Raw genomic sequence first — 8075 nt, 5'->3', positions numbered from 1 at the left:
CAATTCAAAAGGAGAATTTTATGGTATATGAATTATATCTCAATTCAAAAGGTGAATTTTATGGTATATGAATTATATCTCAATTCAAAAGTTGGATATTAGTATGCACAACGTAATTTAATCTAAAAATATACTAAGTATGAGAAGTCAAACAGAAACACGACTTTGTGATTTCATTTATATGAAATCCTAGAAAAGGCAAAACTAAAGTAACAGAAAGTAGATCAATCATTGCCTGGAAGAGAGAATCACTGGAAGGGGGCGCTTTTTTTTTTTTTTCTAAGTCTTTTGGCTGCACCACGGGCATATGGGATCTTATTACCTCACCAGGGATCGAACCCATGCCCCCTGCATTGGAAGCGTGGAGTCTTAACCGCTAGACCTCCAGGAAGTCCCTAGAAAGGAGCTTTTTAGTTTGAAGATATTGTTCTATATCCTGATTGAGGTGACTGTTACATAATTGTACTGACTGACCAAAATTCATCAAGGCTCTATATGTAAAATGGGTGGATTTTATTGATTGTAATTAATATCTTAATTTTTAAAACAACAAAAATTTGATGTCAGCTTAGGGAGTTACCTCTTATGATAAGAGACATATAACATCTATATATCTTTTGCAGTTTTTAAGGCCTCCATATTTAAAAATCTCTAGGGTCTTCCCTGGTGGCGCAGTGGTTGAGAATCTGCCTGCCAGTGCTGGGGACCTGGGTTTAATCCCTGGTCCGGGAAGATCCCACATGCCATGGAACAACTAAGCCCCTGTGTCACAACTACTGAGCCTGCGTGCCGCAACTATTGAAGCCTGCACGCCTAGAGCCCGTGCTCTGCAACAAGAGAAGCCACCACAATGAGAAGCCCGCACGCTGCAACAAAGAGTAGCCCCTGCTCACCACGACTAGAGAAAGCCCGTGCACAGCAACGAAGACCCAACACAGACAAAAATAAATAAATAAAATTTATTTTTAAAAAAATCTCTAAAACTTTACTGTACCTAACTTTGTGAAGTAGACAGAATCAATTTATGATCCCATATTTGGATTTGATAAAACTAAAGTTTAGAAAAGTTATGCCACCCACCCAGGTTCACATATTAAAAGCATTTAAATCTCAGCCTCCCTATGAAGTAAGTACTATATCCTCTTTTTCAGATGAGAAAACTGAGGAAGAAGTTAAACAACTGATTAGCGGTGACAGGATTCAAACTCCAGCAGTTTGATTCCAGGACCTGAATTTTTGTTTTGCATTGTTTTTTGATTTTTTTTAAATTAAAGGAAAGCAAAATGACATGAGTCAAGTAATATACATCTGCAGACTGAATATGGCCTTGAGTTACCCGTTTACAGCCTCCAGTGAAGAATCAGATAGACAGGTGTTTGAGTCCCAGGCCTGACACTTATCACAGGTATGGTCTCCAGCGAGTCACCCAAGCTTTCCGCCCCAGCTTTCCCATGTGTGAAAAGAAGATGACATCTGTTTCACAAGGCTTGTGTGAATATCAAATAAGATCATGTGCCCTCAAAAATCTAGCACTTGGGAGGCACTCAGTTTTCCCCTTCAGTTTAGCCATTGCCTACCTGGCCCTAAGGTACTCAATTTCATTGTGTGTTGAAATAAAATAACCCAAGCCTCTGCAGTTAATAGGATTATAGCTCATCTCCCTGCAGTTCTGGAAAGTGAATTCACGGAGGCAGAAAGAGAAGGGAACTTGCAGTCCCCACACTTCTAATTACTGTGTTCTACCACTTCACAAGTGAATCTCTGACAAACTGTGCTAAGTCCCATTAAAGAAAAGAACACTGTGAGGAGGCATATGAGGTTCAGGGAAAGTCTCTGTGTGGAAGAGAATAAAATATTGGACCAATACAAGGGAAGCAATACTCCTACTGTACTCCCACTGGTCAGACTACATATAGAAAATGGTATTCTATTTTGGGTTTTGCATTTTTAACAGGAACACAGTCAACCCTGAGCTCATACAGAAAAGTGCATCATCCCAGCTGACAAAGAGTGTGGAGACCATTCCATAAATATTCAATTCTCTCTTTCAACAAATATTTATTGAGTGCAAAACACATCTTGGTACTGAAGAGGGTTGCAAAGTAAAGACACCATCATTACAGCCTTCAAGAAATTCTACCATCTAGTAGGAAGGGCAAGATGAGCACATAAATAAATATAATACACATTTGACATTTGCTCTGAGACATAAGAGCTGCAGATGTAGCACATGTATCTGGAGGATACCAGGAAACACTTCATCCTGGAAATGGAAAGGATTCCTTTTATTGAAAAACCTGCATAACGGGCAACCCAAATAACAAAAATTGCATGAGCAAAGGTACAGAAGCAGGAATGTGTATGGCATGCAAGCCATTGAGAAATTCAGTTTTCCTAGAGAGAAATGTTCATCTAGGAAATGAGCCTGAGAAAGGTAAGATTTGGATCAAAGGAAGTAGGACCTTGGATGTTGGTAAGGAATTTGGACTTAATTTGGTAGTTAAAGGAAGAATGAAGAATCTCTAAAGAGAAACATTGTAATGACACTGTTATTTTGCCTGTCCAGCACTTTCTGAGGATAGCACACCAATTTTCATTGGGAAAACCATCCCTTCCCCCAGACCAGTTCATGTCATGCAAGTAGAGGTAACTAAATCCCCAGTTCTACATTGATTGGTTCAGGGATTTGCACAGGCTCCAAACAGAGCCAATAACCAATGGGAGTCAAATCTGGCATTTTTGTTACAAGGAGACAGAAAGACAGAGATGAGCCTTTCCCTTGCTGGAGTTACTGGAAAAAACATCAGATATGAATCTGGACCTGCTGGCAGCCATCTTGCCACCATGAAAGGAACCACCAGAGAATGGAAACAATTCAGAAGAAAGCAGAGGTCAGAGGTGGGACCAAAGTACTGATGACATTGTTTAAGTCCCTGGAGCCAACTGTGCCTTAACATCTACCTCTAAACTTTTCAGTAAGTAAACCCATAAATTTCCTTTCTTGTTTAAGTGGGTTTGAGCTGATCTTTAACCACTTGTTACTGAAAGATTCCTGCTTCATACACACCTTATAAGCTCTTGTGTTTTAGGCATATCTGAGGAGGAAGAAGACTGAAGAAAAGGAGGCTAGTTAGTACAACAGTAGTAGCATCACACAATAGTAGAGGCAAAGTGAAAGGAGGAACCACAAGGAAACATCAGACACACTCTCCAAAAGTGTCAAGGTCAAGAAGGACAAAAAAAAAAAAAAAAGACTAAGGAACTATTCCAGATTAAAGGAAATTGAGTGATAACAACTAAGTGCAACCTGTGATCCTGATTTGGATCCTGAACTAGAAAATGGACATTATGGGGACAGGTGGCTGAAAAAGACCTGTAGATCAACTCTGTTCATGTTGTCTTGATTTTAATTATTGTACTGTGTTTATTTAAAATGTTAACATTTAGGGAGTGTTGATGAAGGGTATACAGAAATTTTTTGAACTATTTCTGCAACTTTTTGGTAAGTGCTGAAGTTAGTTAAAGAGTTAGAAAGTAAAAGAATAAAAACATGAAATTAGGGTTTTAAAAAATATTTATTTATTTATTTGGCTGCGCCGGGTCTTAGTTGTGGCATGTGGGATCTGGTTCCCTGACCAGGAATGGAACCTTGGCCCACTGTATTGGGAGCGTGGAGTCTTAGCCACTGGACCACCAGGGAAGTCCCTGAAATTAGGGTTTGATCAATGGTAGAAGAGATGGCTTTGGGAAATATTGTGATAATAAAATGACAAGGAGTTGGCTAGACGTGGAGAGAAATGGAAAATGAGAAAATAACAGGGTTCAACTCTGAGAGAATGGTGGTTGTCCTGAAACAGAGTCTGTAAGAGAGTAAAACGGATGACTTTCATTGGACATCCTAAATTTTCTATATCAGCTTGTCTCCAGGTGAATATGTCTATCAAACACTGAAATTTTGGAACTGGAACTTGGATGAAAGGCAATGGCTAAGGAGAGATTTAACATAAAGGAAAAACTTGACATCACAGGAGTATGATATGACTAAGAGAGAGACATCAAGAAAGAAGGCCGGTGAGGACAGCCCAGGCAAGGAGCCCAGTGGGGGCAGGCAGAGCTGACCACAAAGATTTCAGAGAAGGGATCAGCTGAAGAATGCTTATACCAGGGGAGAGATGTTTAGACCCAGCTAATCTCTCATATATGAAGAAGTGTCACAAGAAAATTATAATGAGGTTTTTTTTGGATTTAAAAAAGAGATCAGTATTTAAATCTTAATAAATTATTCATTGTGTTCTGACCCCTATTCCTGTACATTTGCTCCTTTCTCGGTTTGTGCTGGTGAGCTGAGTTCGCTGAAATGGGGTTGTTCATTTGTGTTCTTCCAATGTTACTCGTTTGTATTACCCTGAGCAAATTACCAACTGGCCTCTCTTGTGACCTTGACATCACAAAGAGATAAGAGCTGGTTTAAGACTTAGTCTGGGTTGGGACTTCCCTGGTGGTCCAGTGGTTAAGGCTCCATGCTTCTACTGCAGGGGGCGAGGGTTCGATCCCTGGTCGGGAAACTAAGATTCTGCATGCTGTGTGGTGTGGTCAAAAAGAAAAAAAAAAAAGGACTTAAAAAGACTTAGTCTGGGTAGATCCAGAGGCTGTGGAGGTACTGCACTACCTGACAGAGGAAATGATTCTAAAGTTCCTTCCAACTCCGTAGTTCAGTGAGCTGCTGCTTATTTTTTTTCTGTTAAATGTTTATAGTATCTACTTCACATGGCTGCTATGAGGATGACAGGAGATAAAGTGCATAAAAGTGCCTGGCACAGGGAATTCCCTGGCCGTTCAGCGGGTAGGACTTGGTGATCTCACTGCCAGGAACCCGGGTTTGATCCATGGTCGAGGAACTAAGATCCTGCAAGCTGTGCAGCAAGCCAAAAAATAAAAACAAAAAGAAAAAAAGTGGAGTATTGAAGTCTCCAGCTATTAAGAAAATAAGTGTCTGGCACAGAATAGATGTTCAGTCTCTATTAGTTGAATATGAATTTATGAAATAGACTAAGAAATCCCAATCCAATCTAGAAGGAAGAAGGAAGTACCAACCCCAGCCACTAGAGGGGGCTCTCAGTCACACGCCTTCAAATGAGGCTCAGATACAGCTGAGGTGGCAGGCACCCCTCCGGATACACCAGCCTTTCCCATGCCGGGAAACTCACTCCTACTCAGGAAACCTGGCTCCACGCTCAACTCCATGGTGTTTTCCCTGAGTCACTATATTCTCCCATAGTTGCAAAATGATCTGGCAAAAGTCCCTGAAAGGCTTTTACTGCTTACTGAGTAATATCCAAACTCCTTGCCGGAATCGGAGGCCTTCCTCAACCTGGCCCCAACCTACCTCTCCAGCCTAAACTCCCCTTAACTGCAGCCACACGGGACAAATCATGCTCCTGCCTCTATGGGTGGTTCATGCTGCTCCTTCTTCTTGATGCCTTTCCTCCATACTGTCCTTCTGAAACCCTACTTCTTTTTCAGAGACAGATGCTACCTCCTCATTTTCCCTCCTCACTTCTCTAAAGTGATCTTACATCTATATATCACATATATTACATCCATCTATCCTGTATTAAATTGATTTCTGTATGTGCATCTTTTTTTTTAATTAATTAATTTTATTTATTTATTTATTTATTTTTTGGCTGCGTTGGGTCTTTGTTGCTGCGCATAGGTTTTCTCTAGTTGCCACGGGGCTCCTCTTCGTTGCAGTGCGTGGGCTTCTCATTGCAGTGGCTTCTCTTGTTGCGGAGCACGTGCTCTAGGCGTGCTGTCTTCAGTAGTTGTGGCACCCAGGCTCAGTAGTTGCGGCTCGAGGGCCCTAGAGTGCAGGCTCAGTAGTTTTGGCGCATGGGCTTAGTTGCTCCATGGCATGTGGGATCTTCCTGGAGGACCAGGGCTCGAACCCATGTCCCCTGCATTGGCAGGCGGATTCTTTTCTTTTTTTCTTAACATCTTTATTGGAGTATAATTGCTTTTGGCAGGAGGATTCTTAACCACTGTGCCACTAGGGAAGTCCTATCATTTCTTTTTAAGATTAGAAATTCGATGAGTAGAGAGGCCAGTGTGTAATCTGTCCAGGATAACATAGCAAGTGGCAAAAATGGGATTCTAATCCAGGCAATCTGACACCAGACAGCTCTTGCTCTTCACCACTAATTCACACTATACAGTAATCTTTTATCAGCCCTTAGTGCCTAGCTCAGAGCTTTGCACACAGTACCATTCAATAGCTTATCAAATGAATAACTAAAAAAAAAAAAAGGATCTAATTAGCACCTCTTGTTTTTAAAATTATTTATTTATTTATTTTTGGCTGTGTTGGGTCTTCGTTGTCGCGCGCGGACTTTCTCTCCGTGCGGCAAGCGGGGGCTATTCTTCGTTGCGGTGCACGGGCGTCTCATTGCGGTGGTTCTCCTGTTGCGGATCATGTGCTCTAGGCGTGCAGGCTTCAGTAGCTGTGACGCACGGACTTCAGTAGCTGTGGTACATGGACTTAGTTGCTCCGCGGCATGTGGGATCTTCCCAGATCAGGGCTCAGAACCAGTGTCCCCTGCATTGGCAGGCAGACTCTTAACCACTGCGCCACCAGGGAAGTCCTAATTAGCACCTCTTGAACCTTCACTGACTTGTGGGTTACTGGGAAGCAGCAACTTGGCCTCAATCTGAATTAGAGCCTCACCATAGATCTAATTATGAGTAATTTCAGAATCATAATTACAGTTCCATTTTGTCTCTTGATCTTTAATGCATACAAGGACCTACTCCCAGCTTCTAAGGAAGACAAAAACAACATTACTTAAGCCTAGGAGGTGTGTTTCTGTGAAGGTCCCAGCTCACATTTTCACTGTGAAGTGAGGGAGATGGACTGAATGGTCTCTGAGGGCCCTCTCTTCAGTTTTAACAGACTATGATTCCAGGGAAAGAATGAAATGAAAAAGAGCATCTACTTATGTGTCAGAAGATACCATGCTGAGTCTCAGCTCCCCAACTCTCAGGTTTCCCATTCTGTAAGAGTCGATTCATCCATTCAAAAATTTCTGAGGAGGGGTTTCCCTGGTGGTGCAGTGGTTCGTGCCCCAGTCCTGGAAGATCCCACATGCCATGGAGTGGCTGGGCCCGTGAGCCATGGCCGCTGAGCCTGCACGTCCGGAGCCTGAACTCTGCAACGGAAGAGGCCACAACAGTGAGAGGCCCACGTATAGCAAAAAAAAAAAAAAAAATTTTCTGAGGGTCTGAGTTTGAGTGTAGGGGTGGGGGATACAGCGATGAACAAGACAGACATGGCTCCTGCTCATCCAGCTCAGAAAAGCAGATGACATCTGCATTGTGGGGTTGTCCTAATGAAGAAACTGAAGTGGACCAAGTATTGTGTAAAGTCTAGTACAGAATCAATAGATGACGATCTTGACAGGATTGTCAAACCCAACTACAACAAAAACGTTAGCTATCTTGCTGTTTTTCAGAAAAACCTAATAGTATATTTTCACCAAACCCAGTCAACGCAGCTCTCTCACCTCTCCCCTGCTCTCCATGTAAGGGTAGGCTGGGAGTATCTGTCCTCAGGATACAGGCACAGCCTGGTTGCTGAGGCCAGGTCCCTAGCCCACTCAGATAGGCCTCCTTCTGAAAGCCATTACGCTGGGAGTCTGGAAGCCTGGGTTTTCCGGCTCTCAAGTCACCTTGTCCAGCTCAGGTTTCAGTTTCCTCATCTGTGAAAAGCACGCCACATCTGTGAGGCATCCATCTCCCACCGCCACTGTGAAATACGCATTGGATCACTTAGCATCGGGCCTGGCTCCGGGAGGCCAAACTCCAGCGGGCTGGTGAGGGTTCCCTTAAGGTTCCATCTCGAGGCCGAGGCCCTGGCCACTCCTCCGGCTGAGTTGGTCTGGCGGGGGCAGCGGGGCCACGTGGCCCGGTCTTGGTCCCCGGTCCAGCACTCATTTGCTGGGTGGCTCTGGGTGAGGTCATCGGGCGGCCCTACTGGTCTGCATTCGGGGGGAGGGTCTGGACAGTCTCAAGATGGTCCT

Source organism: Phocoena phocoena, chromosome 15, assembly GCF_963924675.1.
Source record: "Phocoena phocoena chromosome 15, mPhoPho1.1, whole genome shotgun sequence".
In the NCBI taxonomy this organism is placed as follows: Eukaryota; Metazoa; Chordata; class Mammalia; order Artiodactyla; family Phocoenidae; genus Phocoena; species Phocoena phocoena.
Note: the sequence above shows the minus strand (reverse complement) of the source record.